At 47.0% G+C, this 20,923-nt stretch overlaps 1 non-coding gene across 1 annotated transcript; it reads left to right on the forward strand.

The window, feature by feature from the left end:
• The first annotated feature begins 9,847 nt into the window (after nucleotides 1–9,847).
• Nucleotides 9,848–9,978, forward strand: LOC116912985. The gene has a single exon (XR_004389548.1). It is a non-coding gene; the product is annotated as a small nucleolar RNA SNORA17 (small nucleolar RNA).
• The last annotated feature ends 10,945 nt before the right edge of the window (nucleotides 9,979–20,923 follow it).

The raw sequence follows: 20,923 nt of genomic DNA on the forward strand, positions 1-20,923 counted from the left end.
TCAAAAAAAAAAAAAAAAAAAAAAAAAATGAAGAGAGTGTCAAATAACAGTGGGTAGTTGAGTTAAATATCAAAGGGATTTTCTGTGTAAATGAGTTTAAATTTACTTTGAAACAATGTTATACATAATCGAAACAATGTGACACATAACTAAGAGCAGGGAAACAAATTCCACATTCAACAAGATCCTGCAGTGTGGGCTGACCAGCGACCTGAGTGACCTGGAACTGTCATAGGAAACCCGACAACTAGATTCCCAGGAACTGAGACTTGTGTGACTGTCCTCACAGCCTCTCAGAGGTGTTTAAAATTCACCTCCCCAGTCTGCAGGAAGCCAGTGGACAATTATTATAACAGAGAACATTCCACAGAAGCAAAACTAATTCTCAAGACCATTGATGGCTGAGATGCCAAGAACCTGAGAAGAGATGGGCCAAAAGCTGACTTCAAACTGACTCTGATCACAGGGCTAGAGAAAAGGATGTGAGGAGCAGAATGCGTAAACAGACGGGACGTCCCGTGTAACTGGAAACATACACATGACCAGACAGCCTAGGACAGAAGAGGTTTGGATCTAAGAACTCACCAGACAAAAACCAGCAGAACCAACGGAGCTGAAACCAAGTTTAGCAAAGCTCAGAGACTGGACAACAAAGACTATTTAATGGGGGAAACTCACAACAGTGTGAGGATGTGGGAGACACAGATGGGCTAACATACGTATAACTTGAGTCCCACAAGAGGAAGAGTGTAGTAGCAGGTGCAGAGGAAACAATGACCACCAATCTTCTCAAATCTTGTGAAAGACGTTAACTTACAGATTCAAGATGCTGAGAGAGCTCTAGGCCAAAACAAAAAAACAAAAAAACCCAAACCAACTAAACAACAACAACAACAACAAAAACCCCAAAACAAATCAACCCAAAAAACAAAACAACCCCCCTCCCCAAACCAAAGCCCTCACCTGTATACATTCAATTCGTCACAGTCAAAGAGAGTCATTGTGTACATTCATCATACACGGTATTGTTACCGAAGGATTATTATATAAATTGCATTTCTATACTAGAATTAATCTTGATACGTTTTATTTGAAAGCAAGATGCCTCAGTGGTGTCATGTCCAACCTGCAGCGACATGAAACAATCATGGTAGGAACCCATGGTGGTCTAAGTCGTCCCAGCCATAGGCTCTTCCCAGGCTTACTGCTCCTTTGAAACAGACCTCAACTCCAATCAGAAGCAGGTGGCCGCAAACAGGTCCTGACCCCATGGTAATCAGGCCACTACTGCTCCTATGGGCACATCTTGTAGCCTGCTGGGTCCACAGCAGGGTAAGGCATCTCACATGCATAGCAGCTTCCAACACCATGGAAGCGGGACATCAGGAAGGTGGCATCGATTACACTTCCAGCCTCATTTCTACATCCAAAGTGTGTGTTTGATGTTGTCAGTAATAGCGTCTTGCCGTTCTGGTGGGCAGTCATGCCCAGAGGCCATGGCCTTTGTTGTCTGGGCAACTTTGAGGCCTCCCTGACTTTACTGTATTTTGAGTATACCCTGTCCCTGCATTAACTGCTTTACTGTTGCTGTGATCAAATACCCTGATCAACGTTATTTTGGAGGACACTGTCTTCTCTAAAGGAAAAAGGTGTTGTTAGGTTCCAGAGGGATGACAGCCATCATGGATTCTAAGCAGGAGCCTTAAGAGTTCACATTTCATTCACATTCCGATGCAGACAGGAAGTGGGAGCTGGTTACAGCCTCTTAAGTCCTCACCCCAGTGATCTTCCTCCTGCAAGCCTCCACTTCCTAAAGGTTCTACAACACCCCCAAACCGTGCCACCAACTGGGGGCCATTTCTCATTCAAAACACAGCACCCCCAGCCCCTCCCTGCCCTATCCCTCTTCTATCTGGGTCCTCTGTGATTTCTCTTGCCTATGTGAACCCTAGGAGCCACAAAAAAGAGAAAGGGATGTTTTGTCTTTTCGAGGTTGGCTTGATTTGTTCAATATGATCATCTCCAGTTGTATCCGCTCTCCTGCAAACAACGTAACATGAGTTTTCTAAAAAGCACCTTGACTGTGTATTATATACGACGTTTTCCATGCACACTCCTCCTGAGCTGGATTCTTAGTGCCATTGTGAACAGTGCTGGTGATGGCTAAGTGCCACTGTGCTGTGGGCTTGGAGGCTCTGGGTAAACACTCGGGTGGGAGCCGGATCACATGGCTGGTCTCATCTCCACGCTGGCCTCCATAGTGTTTGGATCAGTTCACACTCAGCAGGCCCTTAACCCCCACTCCATCCTCAGCAGCAAGTGTTGTCTTTTGTTCTCTTGTTGACAGCCCGGTTGAGATGGACTCTGACTGTAGCCTTTTGAACGTCTCTGGTGGCTGGCGAGGTTGAACATTGTTTCATATGCTTATTGCCTATTTCTATTTCATCTTGGAGAACTGTTGGCTTCACCACCCTGTTTATTTATTGGGCCGATGGTTGGATTTTAGATATAAAACAGCAGAAGGTAAACAAGTTCATGTTCAAAACTTTAAAAAGAGCCAGGGCTGGAGAGATGGCTCAGCGGTTAAGAGCACTGGCCGCTCTTCCAGAGGTCCTGAGTTCAAATCCCAGCAACCACATGGTGGCTCACAACCATCTGTAATGGGATCTGATGCCCTCTTCTGGTGTATCTGAAGACAGAGACAGTGTACTCATATACATGAAAGAAATAAATAATTCTAAAAAAACCAAAATAAAGTAAAAAGACGCAGGCATGGTAGCACATGCTTGTCATCCCAGCGCTAAGGAAGTCTGAGACAGGGGGAGTTCTTAAATGCAGGGCCAGCTTGGGCTCACATTGTTTCTTTTGTTTCTTCAAAAGAGAAAAAAGAAGAGGCTGGAGAGATGGCTTAGTGGTTAGGAACACTGGCTGTTCTTCCAGAGGACCTGGGTTTGATTCCTGGTACCTACACATCAGCTTATACCTGTCTCTAACTTCGATTCCAGAATGCATCAGATCTATACGCCTGCGCGCGCACACACACACACACACACACACACACACAACCCGAGATATAGATGTTTTCAGAACAAGATGAAAAGCAGACTTCACTGCTGCTGTAGATGTGATCACAAGAAACACTAAGGGCTCCTAGAACAAAGAAGTTTATCTCAGGTAACATGCACAGCAATGTGGAAAAAGCTAACGATGACCTAACCTGTTTAAATGCAGCTAAATATAAGAGAGTATTGAGCCTATAAGGCACTATTTATGAGTTGGGATGTAACCCAGTGACAGAGAGCTTGCAAGGTCCCAGGTCCCATCGCCAACGCCACCCAAAACAAACAAACTAAACCGAGGACAGCGCCCTGAGCTTTGAGGGAGTCACCCATGTAACAACAGGAGGAGCAGGAGGACACAGGGGACCGAACCTGCTGAGGGAGCCTTAAGTTGCTTGAAGGGGAAAAATAATAACTAAGGTAGACTAAAATGTATCAAAGATTCAGATTGTAATCTACTCAAAAATAATATTTAAAAAAAGAGAGAGAGAGAGAGAGAGAAGGACCTGGAGAGATGGCTCAGTGCCTTAGAACACTGACTGCTCTTCCAGAGCCTGAGTTCTCACAACCATCTGCGATGGGATCCGATGCCCTCTTCTGGTGTGTCTGAAGATAGCGGGAGTGTACTCACATACATAAAATAAATAAATCTTAAGGAAAAAAGAAAAATAATAAAAATATTAATTAAAATTAAAATAGAGGAGAAAATGAAATAATTTTAAATATTAGAAATCTACACCAAAAGGAATTCCCTCCCCTTTCAAGGCTGAATCTATTCTTCTAGGGCAGTGGTTCTCAACCTTCCTAAGGCTGTGACCTGTTAATGCAGTTCCCTCATTTTGTGGTGACCCTTACCCATAAATTTATTTTTGTTGTTACCCCAGAACTGTAATTTTGCTGCTGTTATGAATTGTGATGTGAGTATTTTTGGAGATAGGAGTTTGCCAAAGAAGTTGCGAGGCACAGGCTGGGAACCACTACTCTGTGTGGCCGCATGGCCAAGGGTTTCTGTCACCTGACAGTGGCTGTGAGTCTTTCCAGCCTTTGGTTTTCAGGTCACATAGGGAACTGGATAGAGCAGAGAACATGGAGTCAGGGAGACCTGATTTACAGCATACTGGCTCTGTCTGTCAGAAGCTCAGTGCCTGGACAAGCCATAAAACACAGCAACATGAAGGGCAAAGTAGGCTTGCATGGTGGCCTCCTCAGTGCAAACCTCACGTACGCTCTACCTGGCCTTCAGAGTTCTGGTGCAGAAGCCACCCCAGGCTTCTGTCCTCAGACTGTTAACTTCTACCCAGCACACAAGAATACAACCACGCAGCCACCAATCAACTTGTAGCTTCATAAAACAGGTTGCCAGCCAATGGTAACTGGCTGGAGAACATTTCACATTCCATTCAACAAGTCTCTATTTGTCAGACTCTGCAGTGGGGCAAGTGGGGTGGGAAGGATTCATGCCTAGAAGCAATGGCTAATGAAGGCCCAGAGAAGATTCAGCACAAAGCATGAATGCAGACTTGTGTATGGACATCTGAGTGGTCTGCAGGCAGCTTTGACAGCAAGGCTACAAGCTCAGTTCCTTCCACAGACAGTACTACAGCTGGCAAGTCCAGCATTGCTTACTCCCCTTACCAGCTGCTTCCCCACCAGCTGCTTCTCTACTGACTGCTGGCCCACCAGCTGCTTCTCTACCAGCTGCTTCCTCACCAGCTGCTTCTTTACCAGCTGCTTCCCCACCAGCTGCTTCCCCACCAGCTGTTTCTCTACCGGCTGCTTCCCTACCAGCTGCTTCTCTATCAGCTGTTTCTCTACCAGCTGCTTTCCCACCAGCTGCTTCTCTATCAGCTGCTTCCCCACCAGCTGCTTCCTCACCAGTTGTTTCTCTACCAGATGCTTCCCCACCAGCTGCTTCCTCAACAGCTGCTTCTCTATCAGCTACTTCTTATAAAAACTGGCTGAAACTTGCATGTGGCTCCTGAATATTCAGCTTTTTCTGTTCTCATAAATGCTTACCAACTTTTAAGCAGTACCATTTGGAATTTGATCCATCCCCCCAGCTGAGGACCGAACCTAGGGCCTTGTGCTTGTTAAGGCAAGTGCTCTACCACTGAGCTAAATCCCCAACCCCTGGAATTTGATTCTTATGTTGATGATATTCATGGATTTACTCATTGATTTGTGGTCAGGGAGGAAGGCAAGTGCACTCTTAAAGCATTTACTAAAGGGTCCTCACACGGCCATTGGGTGAGTCCCCTGTCGTGCCACTTGGCCTAGCCAAGGCTTCCAGCCATTCTACAGCCTGTCGCTCCTTATCTACACATAATTAAGGTCTACTGTGTTTCTCAAGACTGCGACCCTGATGCCACAAACACCAGATGGAGCATGACCTGGCCCCAGTCCCTGAGCTCCTGGCCCTACAGACAAGCAGCATGTGAGATTCCTTCTGAGAAAGACACTTAAAAGCTTATGATGAAGAGAGTTGCCAGGAATCTCAGAGCAATAACAATTTAAAGTTTGGGAGTGAGCAGGCCAAAGTGTGGCTCTCCCTCCTGAAGTCCTAGAGTTAAAACAAACAAAAGAAGCTCAAGGGGCTGGAGAGATGGCTCAGCAGTTAAGAGCGCTGCTTGTCTTTCCAGCACCTATGTGGTGGCTCACAATCATTTGAAATTCCAATACCAGAGGCTCCAATGCCATCTGGCCTCTGTGGCCACCAGGCACACCCATACACATAAAAGTGAGCAATTAAAAAATGAAGGCTTATCTGCCTTCGGGTGGCCCTTCATCATATTTATCACACTCAGCAAATTTCCACACCTCAAGAAAGTTTCTTTCAATTTAGGAAGTATGCCATATGTGCTTCTCTCTCTCTCTCTCTCTCTCTCTCTCTCTCTCTCTCTCTCTCTCTCTCTTTTTAAAAAGATGGAATTGGCTGCACCTCTCTAAGGCTGACCTTTGAAGCTAGCTTACAGTGCTACTGAAAGCTTCAGGCCTACTTTAAGCCAGCGAGCAAACACACACGTGCATGCGCACACACACACACATGCACACATGCACGCACTCACACACACACTCCCACGCACACTCACACACTCTCATACACACATGTGCACACACACGCTGTCACATATATACACACATGCGTGCACATATACTATAACAGAGATTCATGTGTATATACACACATGCAAATGCACACGTATCCCAATTTCACCCCCACAATAAGGTCTGCTGGAATTCTTGAGACCAATGCGGAGCAACTGGCTCTGTCTTCTTGCCTGTGTCCCTCAAAACTACCTCAAGGAATGTCCGCATGAATTGACAAATATTCAGATCTTTGTACAACACACGTACTATAGCTTCAACTTGTCCAACTTCCCCTAGCTCTTCTCTGGCTCTCAAATGAAGGTCGGCAGTAATATAGATTGTGTAAGCTGCTTGGGTGAAGCCTTTCTTGCACCTGGACAGTCCTGTCAATGATGGAACCCGAGAACACACATGAGTAAGCATTTGTGCATTCGACTGCCTACAGCCCTAGGTATGCACACCCAATTGTCACTGGCCACCCATCTTTTTTCTGCAGTCTAGCACTTTGCTGCATGGACACAGAGTCCCTTGCTTCCCTCAGATACTGGCCATTAGTGCGAGAGAAAGTGGGACATAGCAGTACATGTTTCCAGTGAGATTCATACCCCCCAACCCCCATCCTCAAAAGCACAGCACAGCACAGAGCTGCTATCTAAATGAGGACCATTCATTCTGGGACAGGAGCCAAGACCGTGAGCCTATTTTGTAGAAAGCATTCATTCTGCCCAAGGCTCAGGACAGAATGCAAGCCACTGGCTCTGACGTCTGTAGAGACCATACCCAAGATCCTCTCAGCTAAGCCACCTCCCTCCCTAGGGCCTTATGGTGGAGTCAGCAGGATTGGCAAGAATGCTTGCTTGATGCTGACCCGTCCAGCTGTACTGGGCTGGTCCAGGGCTCTTTGGGTCTTTGGTTTCCATGAGCTCTGCAAGCTGTCTTTTCTTTCTGAGCTGAATGGGCAGGGCTGATGCTGAGGAGAGCTCAAATTCACTTGTATTAGCAACTGGAACCTGGAATGGATGGATCTGGTAAGGAGGAAGCTGCCTGGACAGGATGTGGCCCTACTTGAACGGCTCTCTTCCTCCTCTCAGGGTGTAGACTTTTCACAACGCCTTTCTCTGCACTGGGTCCACTTCCAAGATGACCCAGTGATCCCTCTGGGATCTCCCTTTGCTTCTTGAGCCCAGCAGTTATTCCCAAGAGGATGCCAAGATCAGCAGCTCTCACAGTTCAGCACCGGAAGCAAGCAGTCACCACTCATCCTTCCACAGAGACTCGGCCAACATGTTAGTTGGAACACACTGCACACGGGCTAATGCCCAGCAGTTTTTTGCCCACTTGTTGTGACTCATGTAGATTAGTTCCAAAGCTATTAAAAAATAAATGATCTCCCCTTGGCGAAGCTCTGAGGCCAACACAACTTATTAATTAACACAGTTGCTCACTCTCGAGACTCATCATGCCGGAGCTGCTGTGATAATCTGATTTCCCATATAATTGCCACAGCTCTGCAAGTCTGAGCCGCAGCAAAAGCATCAGACTGAATCACACAAAGGCCTTGGCTGGTTTGCCCCAGCGAAAGTAGAGCCGTGCCATCCACTTGCCACTAGCGCCCCCTGGTGGTTGGGCTGCGTTTGCAGAATGATTCATTTCCATGGGAAAAAAGGGAGCCTGCATTTAACACTTGAGCAGCAATGCCAGGGAAATAACATGGTACTGAGGAAACAGTAGGTAGGAGGCAGGCGCCAGGTTCAGTGTGGTGGCAGGGAGGTTGAAGCAGGAGGAACAGCTCCCGTTCAGGGGTCTGAGGCCAGTCTGTACTACATAAACAATAACATTTTTTCTTTTATGTGCATGGTGTTTATCTGCCTGTGTTTCATGTACCATGTGAATGCAGTGCCCGCAGAGGCTAGAATAGGGTACTGGATCCCCAGGACAGTTGTAGATGGTAGTGAGCTGCCATGCAGGTACTAGGAATCGAACTGGGGTCCTCTGGAAAAGCAGCAAGTGCTCTAAACCATGGAGCCCTCTCCCCAAATAATAAAAAATATAAAGAGATGCTGCCACTCCCTACCCATCCGTCTCTTTCCTACACAGCATGAGGAGACACTTCACTGGTAACCAAACTGTCCCACCAATACCATCCTCACTGTAGTTTTTTATGGACACAGTAGGCCAGGTGTGGTGCTGACACTTTCCACATGTTTGCAACGATCCAGTTCTCTCAAATAAAGGAACTGGTTAGCATGAAGAGGGTTCACAGGGCAACAAACGCACTTGGGCTGAGACCACAGAACCACGAGGAACAAACTAAACATAGGCTGTCCCTCTCCAGTGTCATGACCCACTGACCCCGCCATCATCAGGACCCTCAGGCACCACTGTCCTGCTTAGCTCTTATCAACGCTCCACCTACAGCCAGAGGTAACGAAGCCAAGACTGCAGCTGGGCTCCTCTGGGAGGGCCATTGTGGTGCATGGTTTGCTGCTGGCTTCCTCTAGCCCTTCAGTGCTCCTGCCTCCCTGGTTAGTCTCTAACTGCAGGTGGCCATGCTGGCTCCTCTCCAGGCCTGGTTTTCACACGGGGCCCCAACCCACCTCTTCCAGGATAGGGTCACACAGCACTTCCTCCACGCAGGCTTGCCTGACCGCAGTGTTGCTGAGGTACCGATCCTGGTGCACCCTTCGGTAACATGATCCGAGGCTCGGTGGCTTATGTGCCACCTCACAGGTGGAGGGAGGAAGCCGCCAGTAAGATCCATTTTCTGTTGACTCTCGACTCCCCTCATTATCTTAGCACACAATCATGTGCAGTAAAAATTGATTATATAAACTGACCGATCCCTGGCATGTAAGTTGGTGGTGGAATGCTTGCCCGTGGTAAGGTGATCTGAATGAGAATGTCCCCCACAGTCTAAGGTAGTTGAACTTTCGACCCTCAGTTGGTTTGGGGATGGAGGTGCTGCCTTGCCTTACGTCACTGGGGATGGGCTTTGAGCGTTCATTGCCCCCCCCCGACTTCTAATGTGCTGTCTGCATCATGCCTGCAGTTGAGGACTCACAGCTCCCCACTCCTGTCTCTTGCTGCCATGCCTCCTTGCTAGGATGGACTCTCGTCCCCCTGGAACCTAAGCCAAGATTAACTTTCTTTTCTACAACTTGCTATTGGTCATGATGGTTTTTTACTTGTCTGTTTGCTTGGTTTTGAGTTTTTCGGTTTATTATTAGTTTTGGGGTTTTTTTTGGTTGTTGTTTTGTTTTTTCAAGACAGCGTTTCTCTGTGTAGCCCTGGTACTCACTCTGTAAACCAGGCTGGTCTCATACTCAGAGATCTGCCTGCCTCTGCCTCCCAAGTGATGATTAAAGGCATGTGCCGTCACTGTCTAGCTTGGTCATGGTGTTTTAGCCATTGTATTATATAAACACGGACTGACTTCAGATCTATGAAACTCTGTAATAGTTAGCAGGAAAGTCAAGTTTTCCTGCTTGGGAACGAGCACGCAGCGGTGATGTGAGTGAGCACTGCTCACCTCACAGGGCTCCAGGCAGAGTATTACTGTGTGCAAAGCCAAACAGGACCTCGGAGCGCTGCTCTCAGTCAAACGGGCGGATTCTAGATGCACAGGAAAGAGCAGATGCCAATGTGTGGGAGAATGAAGAACAGTGTGAAGGGACTCGTCCTACCAGCATGCACCACACACTCCTGCCCCTAGAGTCTTGCAGGTGTGGCTGCTGGGTCACACATGCCCCAGTTGGTGGCAGAGAGGAGAGAGGCTATGTCTACGCCCAATGTTCTGACCTATGACATCTGAGTGATTAAGTAGCCTAGTGCTCCCTTTAAAATGGCAAGCTTAGGAGCACCCTCATAGAAGCAGGGGGAAGGAATATGGGAGAGGGGGTCTCGGGAGGGGGGACCGGGAAAGGGGATAACATTTGAAATGTAAGTTTAAAAAACCCAATAAAAGAAAAAAAAATTTTTTTAAAAAGCGAGCCTGAGACTACCACCAGTCCCACACCACAGGGCACTGGATAGGGAGCTCGCCTGAGTTAAGTCTAGTTCCATGCAGTCCTGGACAGGCTGGGAGCAAGTAGGATACCACAGGAACCATGCCTGGGGCCATACAAGAAAGAATGGGACAATGAGAGTGGGTGGAGAGAACAACACACAGACACCATGATGACCAGGATGACAAGTGGAACCTCTGCCTGGGACAATGAACCAGAGTGGGAGAGGGTCTGAGACAGATGACGCTGGCATGGGGCCACTCAGGCCATCCAGGGTGAGGGGCAAACCTGAGAGAACCAGACTGACACCATGGGGCCTGGACAGGGAGCTAGCCTTAGATGACCAGCAGTCTGGCACCCCGCAGGCCTGGTGGGGGTCAGATCATGCCTGAGATGACCCCTGCCCGGTGCTATAATACACAAGTGGGGCACAGCACTCCTGAGACAACCCCGGACACTCGGTGCCACTAAGAGGAGCAAGTGGCAGAGAAATAAGAAAGAGAAACAGAGGGATGTGGGCACAGAGAGGCAGAACTGGAGATTCCAGAGTAGTGAGGAACAGCCTGATGTGAGTAACCAGTGATGCCACCTGGGACCATGGTGGGGTCCTGGCCTGTGCTGCCACTGGGGGCCCTGTCTGAGTCCCTGGCCCTGCAGCAGCAGAGGTCTGTTGCCACCAAAGGCTAGGCAGATGTCCCTGGTCTGGGCTGATCCCTGGAGACACATTAGTGTCTGGGGACTGAGCAGAACCAGCCCCATCCCTAACCTGGATATTGTGGGAGAGCTGGCCCTGGGGGTATAAGAACAGGAGAAGTGTCCCTGCCCCTAGCCAGATGCAGTGCTCCTGAGAGGGACCCTGCACCTCACCTGGGCAGCACAGTAGAGCAGACACTAGTGGTGAGTGGTGGAAGCCATCCTATAACCTCTGGGAATGAGTGTTTTGCAAATGGAGCTCCCTATGATACAGCCCTTTGGTACAGCCCTTTTGGGTGAGACTCCTAGCAAGGGCCTGTGGAGGTGTTACTGCAGACCCCTGGCCCGACCTCAAGCCCTTCTAGCTTTGCTATACTCATTCTTATGGTAATTCTTAGTTTTGCTCTGTCAGTTGTGATAGAGGCTCAGTTTACTGGGAACAAAAAACTCTTGGATGGAGGAGTCTTTGTTAATTTTTCTAAAGTTTCTACAAGGAAATTAAGCCTCTTTGCAATCTACCACAAAAACCGGTTCCTCTGGTTGGTCCTGGCTGTCTCTGCAGTCATTTTGAATAAGCAGGAGGAACTCACTAAGGTTAATGATTCTTGCTTACTTAACTGTTCTAAAAAAGATAACTATATTCCAAGAACTCAGAGATGGTTTCTTAAAAGATGACATTAAGAACTTATAGAACTGGGCTGGAGAGATGGCTCAGTGGTTAAGAGCACTGACTGCTCTTCCAGAGGTCCTGAATTCAATTCCCAGCAACCACATGGTGTCTCACAACCATCTGTAATGGGATCTGATGCCCTCTTCTGGTGTATCTGAAGTCAGCTACAGTGTACTCATATACATAAAATAAATAAATAATTCTTAAAAAAAAAAAAAAAAAAAGAACTTATAGAACACATAAGGAAGGAATAAAGGGCATATAGGGTCAGACTTTCCTCCAGGGCCAGAAACTCAACACAGGAATCTGAGTCTCTCTCCTTGAAGGTAAAAGTACAAATAGAAACTGCCAGGAAGAATAGGAACTCGGTCCCCACAGTTAAGTTAGGAGTTTGTCTTAGTTAGGGTTTGACTGCTGTGAACAGACACCATGACCAAGGTAAGTCAAGGACAGCATTTCATTGGGGCTGGCTTACAGGTTCAGAGGTTCAGTCCATTATCATCAGGGCGGGACCATGGCAGTGTTCAGGCAGGCGTGGGGCTGGAGGAGCTGAGTTCCACCTCTTGTTATGAAGGTGCTAGCAGAAGACTGGCTTCTAAGGCAGCTAGGGTGAGGGTAATAAAGCCCACACTCACAGTGACACACCTACTCCAACAAGCCACACCTCCTAATGGTGCTACTCTCTGGGCCAAGCATATTCAAACCATTGCAGCATTAATCATTACCATTCTGAGAATGCATAAAGAATGGGACCACAACTGCTGGTCGCATAAAAGTGATACATAGGCCATGAAGTTAGACCTACATCTGAAAAATATTATTCTATGTAAGATATACTCTCCACTGACTATAAAAATATAAAAACATTATACTGTTAAAGACTAACCACAGAGCTTGATTTCATCTCCATAACCACATGTCTGATGCTGGCCAGGGCATGGTATGAGTAGGATGTGCCTGGGTAAATAGAATTGCTTGACTTACAATATAAAATTCATGCCTAGATACGAAATAAAGGTTAATTGATGCTTGGCTATGGGGCAAAGGTCAATTAATGATGACGTGGGATTAGGGAAGAGGAAAAAAAAACCAAAATTAGTAAATGTTAATGGTTCTTGGGAAATGATTAAAGAGAAATTAATTGAAATGCTCATTCTTGAATGCTCTGGAATTTGTATAAACATAGAGTTCTTCAGGGCTATCTATTTGAAAGACAACCAGTGGTCAGACATTTTTGCCAGCTCCATACATCTGTCCTATGGCCCAGAACCCCACTGGAGCTGGACTGTGGCAGACAGGAGCACAGATGAGCCAGTCCCAAGGTAGCGAGTGTGGGAGAGCTGGCCCCACTTGCCAACTGTGCAGTGAGGAAAGACCCCCCTCCCCTCATCCCTTGTCACCTATAGCAGACAGAAATGCTGGCCTGAGGTCATTAGAACAGAAGGGCTATCCCTGCCCCTCACCTGCTGCAGCACTTGGGGGACGGGCCCTGTACCTCACCTGGACAACATAGTAGAGCTGACCCTTGTGGTGGGGGCAGGATTGAGCTGGCCTGAGGGTGTGGATATTAGAGTGCTTTCCCTGCCACTTGTCTGCTGTGTGGTGACATGGATGAAGGAGAGATGGCCTCCTTCTTTCTCTGGTCCCTTGCCACCAAGGCAGGCAGTAGAGCTGGCCCGAGGTCATGAGAGTGGGAGAACTGGCCATGTTCCTCACCAGCTGCAATACTTGGGAGAATGGGTCCTGCACCTCACCTGAGCAGCAGGGTAGAGCTGGCCTTGATTGTGGGGGTGGCAGAAGAGCCAGCCCCAAGGTTTTGAGAGCAGGAGAGCTGGCCCAGCCCCTCTCCTGCTGAAGCACTCAGGAGAGTGGGCCCTGTACCTTGCCTGTGCAGCACAGTAGAGCTGGCTCTGATGACATGACACAGATGAGCCTGCCCCCAAGGGCATGAGATTAGGAGAGCTGACTCTGCCTCTTGCTAGTGGTGGCATTAGATGGGCCAGCCAGGACAAGGCAGCAGAATTCATCCTGATGTATGAGAGCTAGCAGGCTGACCAGCTCAGAAACCTCTGAGGCCCAGATCCAGGGCTCTGAATTGGCCCACTCCAACACCTCCCACAGGTCCAAAACTATATACTATATATATATATATATATATATATATATATATATATATATATATATATACTCTCCATTACACAGGATAATAATAGGATATCTAAGAAGGGCCTCTGAGAGGATCCAGTATTGATAATGTAGCAGAAGCCAGAGGCTTCAAATCAGACCAACAACTCATTGCAATGAACATTTGCAAGCAAAGAAGAGTGGACAGGAGGGTTTACTGTGGGATACACGGTGACACACTACAGCTTCCTCTGTTGTGGGAGAGGTTGGAGAGCAGGTAGGGAGGAGGGGGGAGATGAGTGAGGTGCATGGGGTGCATGATGTGAAACTCACAAAGAATCAATAAAAATTAAAAAAAAAAAAGAACAAAAGTGCACCACACTGGTGCTTAAAGTGTGGCATGCGTCCACACTGGCAGAAAACTGATGCAGAGATCAGTGGAGACGAGAGACAGAAGAGAGGCTGCTGGGAAAATCAGATACACCTATACATCATACAAATCAGGTCTCATAACTGCTAAAATGTCAGCTGAGGATGAGACTATATTAAAACATTTTTTGTTGGATGGTCCTTTCTTTGCCAAGAGGTGTAATTTTTCACTAAGTGAACTGTAAGATTCTAACAGAATGTGGATACTCTAGAGTGTAATGTAGTCACACCAGCACACACCAATCCCCAACAAAGGAGGCAAGGTTAGTTTGTAGAAGGAATCACCCACGTTTGAGTGATGACTAATTGGGTAGCAGACAAAATGACGGATCAGAGAGAGTTTGATAGAACCCCCACTCTGAGAAGAGAGGAAAGAAAGCTACCAGGGGCAGTCAGAGGAAAGGAAAGAGGCAGTTTTTAGGTTATTTGCAGAGAGCAAGTTAGACCTGAAAACAGACATTCTAGAGCCTTAGAACAGATAAGACTGTATGGTGGCAGAGCAATTCAGGGAAGAAAGGGAGAAGCTCAGTTGAATCAGTCGCTTGGGAGAGGAGTTTGATCCCCCACAGCTGAGTTGAACCAGCCAGAATTCAGAAAGTACTAGAAGGGGTGAGGTTATTCAGCAGTAAGCCTCAGAGGCCGAAACACTCTAGGCCTAGATAAGACTGTATGGAGGCCAGAAGCTTCCAAGACTAGGACTAGGTTAATGGGGTGAGGCAGTTAAGCCTCAGAGACAACAATTTCAACAGGAGAATAAAAGTTACATTTACAATGAACTGCCGGACATATACGATGTGGCTTTAGGAGTGCCGTATTGGTGCTAAGAACGAAAGTCTAAAATTCTCACCCACAATGTCTTATATTTTATATTTTCAGTTGTGGGGACTGAACCTAGGACCTCACACTAGGGAAGCACTCCACCACACAGTCTTGATAAGTGCACAGACTGTCCTTGAACTGGCCACGTTCCTGCATCAGCCTCCCAGGTAGCTGACCTGCACTGCCAGCCCTACACAGCACCTATACAATGATAATACACTTGTGACTTGCATGGGGCTGTGTGAATTCCGGCTCAGCATCCCTGCTCTGATGCTTGTCAGGAAATTCATTCTACAAACACTCACGTGACTCTAATGGCAAATCAGACCGGGGCTCTGGACTATGCCTGCATGGTTGGTTCACCCAACTAGGCATTTGCCATAGGACACTTCTGGGACCAATGAGCACCATGCTGAGTAAAATCAAATTTCACATTTAAAAGTGCTGTGGCTGAAAGAGGCAGAGTTGGGTTCAATCTGAGGCCAATGAGAAAAATCCACCACAAACGTCCAAGCACAGAAAGACCCCTTCCCTTCCAGGAACAGCTACAAGCCAAACTGTTGAACAAAACCACCTGTGACTCCCCATCCGACCCCCTCGGCGGAAAGTCCCAGACCGGTCCACTGACCATGAATCAGTTTGGAGGTCACTTTGCCCCACCAGTAGTGTTGGGAGCAGCCTTGAGATGGTGAAAGCAGCCTTCAAGTTAAAAAGCAATTGTGTTCTAGCCTTATGCTAGAATAATAAGCAATAGTCTTCAGGTTAAAAAGCAATTATATTTTAGCCTTATGATAGAACAAAAAGCAATAGCCTTAGGTTAGATCAAAACAGCACCTGCAGCTCTACATAAATTCAATAGATAGCATAAATCTAGGTGTCAGATCACTGAGTCCGGTGGTCAGGCACTGATGGTCAGGTCACTAAGCAACCCACCCTGCTGTTCCCCCGCTTGGCCGATTTACCCAGCCAATATCCTGGTTATCAAGCCAGGCCCATTCTTTGTGGTCATCCAACCCCTCCCCACATTTTGCTTCTACCAGTATATCTTCAGCCTGAGAAAAATTAAAAATTGTCAGCTTGATCAGACTTCTTGACTTGCTGTCCGTTCTTTGCGTCTCTTGTCCCCCATTCTCTCCTAGGTGGACCCCAGACCCTGGTCGACTGCCCTGCGGGACGGGGCACAGTAGTACCCTGCCTAGTTACCATTGTGCAAATTCTGCTCCAATTGTTTGCAAGGGATATATAACTCCCTGTTAGAGTCTGCTCAGGGTCATCTTTCCGAAGAGGAGTCTACCCCAGCATGTTGGAATAAAGCTCCTCTTGCTTTTGCATCGATCTCTGGCCTCCATGAGTCTCACTCAAGGGGTTCCAGAAGGGGTCCAGATGGCTTTTCTATTTCTAACCAATATTCACAGGTTATATTTTGTTTTCTTTCTTTATGAATTAGTTTATTTTTAAAATTAGAAAAGTTTGACTATGACATTTCACATGTATATGCTAACGTCAATACGTACTGTTTGTCCTTTTCCTCCCCCACGGCCTTCCTTTGTCTCCCCTACTCTCCTATGGTCCCCTCATTCCAAACAGTGCCCTGTTGTGCAATGGTTTCCTCACAGAGTTCTTCCATCTCTGAGGGAAGCTTGTTATGATACAGAACACAAAAGGAGAGGTAAAATAACAGGATATTTCAAGGTAGGATGTTTACAGAGAGGTAAAAGATCAGGATGTTTTAAGTGTAAGAAAAGGTCCAACCTGCACAGTTGCTCCTTAAGCTCAGGAAATAAACAACTCAGTGGATTCAGGAAGTCTCTGAAACCAAGTAGATTCATTAGCTCCATCCCCAAGCATATGTAAGCAGTAGGGCCTGTTGAGAGTCACTCTTAAACCAGCAAGCTGCCAGGAAGAGATATCAGCCAATCTGCCTAGAAGGGACTTAGATCAGCTGAGCCACTTAAGGACAACTTCCAACCTGTTGAGCTGCCTGCAGGCTGTGCAGTAAGCTCCAAGTTTCCAGCTTTGTGCGCTGTCACACATGCTGGGATGGGCCTTGGTGATGCAGTTTTTTTTTTTTTTAAGTCATTTCTGCTCCTGAAAGTAACCCCTCCCCTATGTTCCTGTAAGTAACCCCAATAAAACCACTGCTTCACCATGATGGACTTTTAGGGTATCTATACTTTGGTCTGTGTTGGTTCCCTGTCTGGAGTGAGAACATGTTGGCTCACGTCTCCCCAGGAATAGTGTCCTACAATACATCCCATTTTGTTCTCATATCACATGAAGTCCATTCTGTTCTTGTTTTTCCCTCCTCACCATCTCAAGATTTCCCCCTCTTTTCATGGTCCTCTCTTTTCATAATGCATACATAGTTCAGACACACACACACACACACACACACACACACACACACACAGTATCTATGATGTACACATAGTTCACACAGGCATGCAATGTCCATGATACATACAAAGTTCACACACACAGTGTCCTTGATGTACACAGAGAGTTCAGGATGCACACACAGAGCTATATATAGACATATATACCCATACATATATGTGAATCTGGATCCACATATAGACTCTTTCTCCCTTGTAGCCCACCACCTACCAGAGGTAATGGGAAAGAAAGGATACAGGGCAAGTGAACCTGTTTAGAAAAGTTCCTTGGAGCAACTCCCGTCTGTGTTGTCTGAAAAATCAACAGTTCAGCTCATAGGTTAGCAGGCAGCGGCAGCTCGATCTACTCACAAACACCTCACAGATATACCAGCAGTCCAGTTTAGTAGTCAGGTTAGCAACAGTGGTGACACAACCTAGCCGAGACAGCCAGGCCTCAGCCATGGCGCAAGTCAGCAGGAGAACCAGGAGAAAGTCTTGGCTGTGCCTCTCTCATGGAAGTGAAGATCAGTGAAGACTTGAGACCCAGAAGTGCGCAGCTAGCTGTACCAGCAAGTCAAGCTTCATGAAGTCCTATTTATGCCCTCTAAACATCACGTGTCCTCCATGTGTCTTGCCTCAGCACGTGCACACCATCAGTCCGAGTCCATGGAAGCAGCAAGAAACTGCAGCCCACCACCAAAAGGTTTTGATGTGTTCTCTCTATGGAGTCCCAACAAACGCAGCTCAGCTACACGATGTAAGGCGAACCAACACATGGGTGTCATCAGCAAAGCATACATCATCACGTGTTCTTTCACGTGCTTGCTTTAGCAGAACATCCTTTCTCCTGTGTCTCAATGAAATGTCCCTTCACAAGTTTGCTTTTGCCTTTCACGCTTGCGTCCGTTTTAAGGAAACATTCCCTCACGTGTTCACCCCAGCAAAACACCGTCCAACTGACTTTCCAAAGAGCCCTTAGGTTTCCATTTCACTTAACTGCTGAGCCACTGCTCCAGGTCAACAAATTCATTCTTACATAAAAAGGCTACTGAGTTTCATATATCGCTTTTGCATATGGCTGCTTTGCAGAAAGTGTTTATGAGGCCCAAGACCGTTCTGGCAGGATTTCTTGAGGGTCCTTAAAGCACAGGACTATGTCATCTGCAAAAAGTGAAAACTTGACTTTTCTCATTTGCATCTGTTTTCTTCCTCTTTTGCTGTAGCTAAGACTCAGAACACTGGGTCTCACTGTGGAATGGACACTCTTTTCTCATTCTTGGGTTTAGGAAAAACATGATTTTTCTCCATCAGTGGCATTGGCTAAGCATGTGTCATAGTCGTGCCCCTTCCATTCCTTGTTTCTTTAAGGATTTTATCAGGAGCTGTGTTAGACGTTTCTGGATCTTTTGAGATAATGACGTGATTTCTATTCTCAGGTTTTGTTTTGGAGACAGGTCTTTCTAAATATCTCGGGCTGGCACTGAGTTTGTTCCTGCCGCAGCTGGTATTGGGATTTCAGGTGTCTGCCCTTTGGCTGGCTCATACATTGCCTTCTTATGTAGACATTCCTAATGGCAAGATTTTACACGACCAGCCGGATCTGGGAGCAAATGACTCATCAGCACACCGGCCATTCACTTTTAGACAAAATGTGTTCTCTGAATGTAGCCAGAAATCTAAGGCAAGGGTCATGATCTCAGCAGTCCCAGCAGGCTGGACTCCACTACCTGTCCTGACATGACATGCTGGCTAAAGAGGACACTCAAAAGCAGAGAGAAGGAAAGCACAGATGAAGGTGTCCACGTGTCTGTCTTCTGGGCAGACGCGATCTCTAGGTTCAATGTAAGAATCAGGTTGGGAGCAGGAGCTATGCATACGAGTCCAGGCCAGTGCGCTGCCTGGCTGATCATCATCTTGGTTCCAAGAGTACAAAGCGTTTCAGAGACACCCTTATTGGTTAAAGGGACATTCCGATTCCCATGTTATCCTTTTGGGGTGATTTTAGGAGGGTGTGATCTGTCTGTAAGGCTCTGCTGTTCCCAGGCCTCAGATGATGGTCAGGTTTAAAACAATGACTGAAAACATGCTTTTGGGGGAGGGGCGGTCTGGAGCAGGGCATTATAGTTATAAAACCCGAGGGTCGGATCATAGAGGCTGTACCTTCATGGCTGAAAGGAGATGCGATAGGTTGGGAATCTACTGGTTTTGGATGGGGTTCCTTTGCCTGTGTAGGGGGTTGAGCCAGTGATCATCAACCCAAAGCAAAGGAGGCAGAAATGACAGCAGCAGTGCCGGGCTTCGGCCCTGGTTTTAGCTTCCTTCTAGGCCCAAGTGGGGAGTCAGTGCTTTTCAGCCAAAGTGCTTCTAAGAACATTGAGGTGGTCTGAATAGGAATGGCCCCCATAGACCCATGTGTTTGAACGCTTGGCCCATAGGTAGTGATGGTGTTAGGAGGTCTGGCCTTGCTGGAGTAGGCGTGACTTTGTTGGAGTGTGTCGCTGTGAGGGGCAGGCTCTGAAGTCTCCTATGCTCAAGCTACACTCAGTGCGGCATGCAGTCTCTTCCTAGCTGCCTTTGGATCAAAATGTAGAACTCTCGGTGTCTTCTCTAGCAGCCTGCATGCTGCTGTGTTTTCCACCATGAGGATAATGGACCAAACCTCTGAAAGAGTAGCCTTAATTAAGTGTTTTCCTTCATAAGAGTTGCCATGATCATTGTGTCTCCTCACAGCAATGGAAACCCTAAGACAAACATGTTATGTAACCAAGGCTCCTTGCCACTAAGACGGACTATTTCATGGTCCAGGGGACCATGTGAAGCCATGACCTATGTCTTTGGTGACCTGCCTTTACTGAATTCTTCAGGTGAATCAATAATGAATGTCCACAGGTCCTCATTCTTTGAGGTTAAACACGACTAGATGGATGCGTAGGACATTGTAACATCTGAGAAAACATTCAAACGAGGACTGGGCAGGTGGCTCACAGACTGTAAGGTAAAGCACTTGCCTTGTAAGCATGAGGACCTGAGACTGAATGCTCAGAGCCCACCTAAAAGCTAGTGCTTTTATGGCGAGATGGAAGAAACACAAGAATCTGAGGAGACTTGTGAGCCAATTAGCCTGGAATACGCAGCAACAAGGGACACAAAAGTGACTCTGACAAACAGGATGGGAAGTGGACACACACACACACACACACACACACACACACACACACACATCATTGTAAAATACATATTTTGGTCTTTGGGAAGGCCTGCATTCAACACTTCCTAGGATTTTTCTTCCTAGGATTCTGTCTACTCTTCCCCAGGTCTCAGGCCAATAGATACTTAAAATCTACAACCACTCTGGGAGACAGATCAGCAGTTTGTTTGTTTGTTTTTAAGATGATTTATTTTCTTCATTTATGAGTACACTGTAGCTGTCCTCAGACACACCAAAAGAGGGCATCAGATCCCAACACAGATGGTTGTGAGCCACCATGTGGTTGCTGGGATTTGAACTCAGGACCTCTGGAAGAGTAGCCAGTGCTCTTACCCACTGAGCCATTTCGCCAGCCCAGATTAGCAGTTTCTTAAAAGGTTGAAACATGTATCTGTTCTGTGATCCAATCATCTGAATCCTAGGTACATTACCCCCAAAGAAAAGACAGTATG

Source organism: Rattus rattus, chromosome 11 (genome assembly GCF_011064425.1).
Source record: "Rattus rattus isolate New Zealand chromosome 11, Rrattus_CSIRO_v1, whole genome shotgun sequence".
Classification (NCBI taxonomy): domain Eukaryota; kingdom Metazoa; phylum Chordata; class Mammalia; order Rodentia; family Muridae; genus Rattus; species Rattus rattus.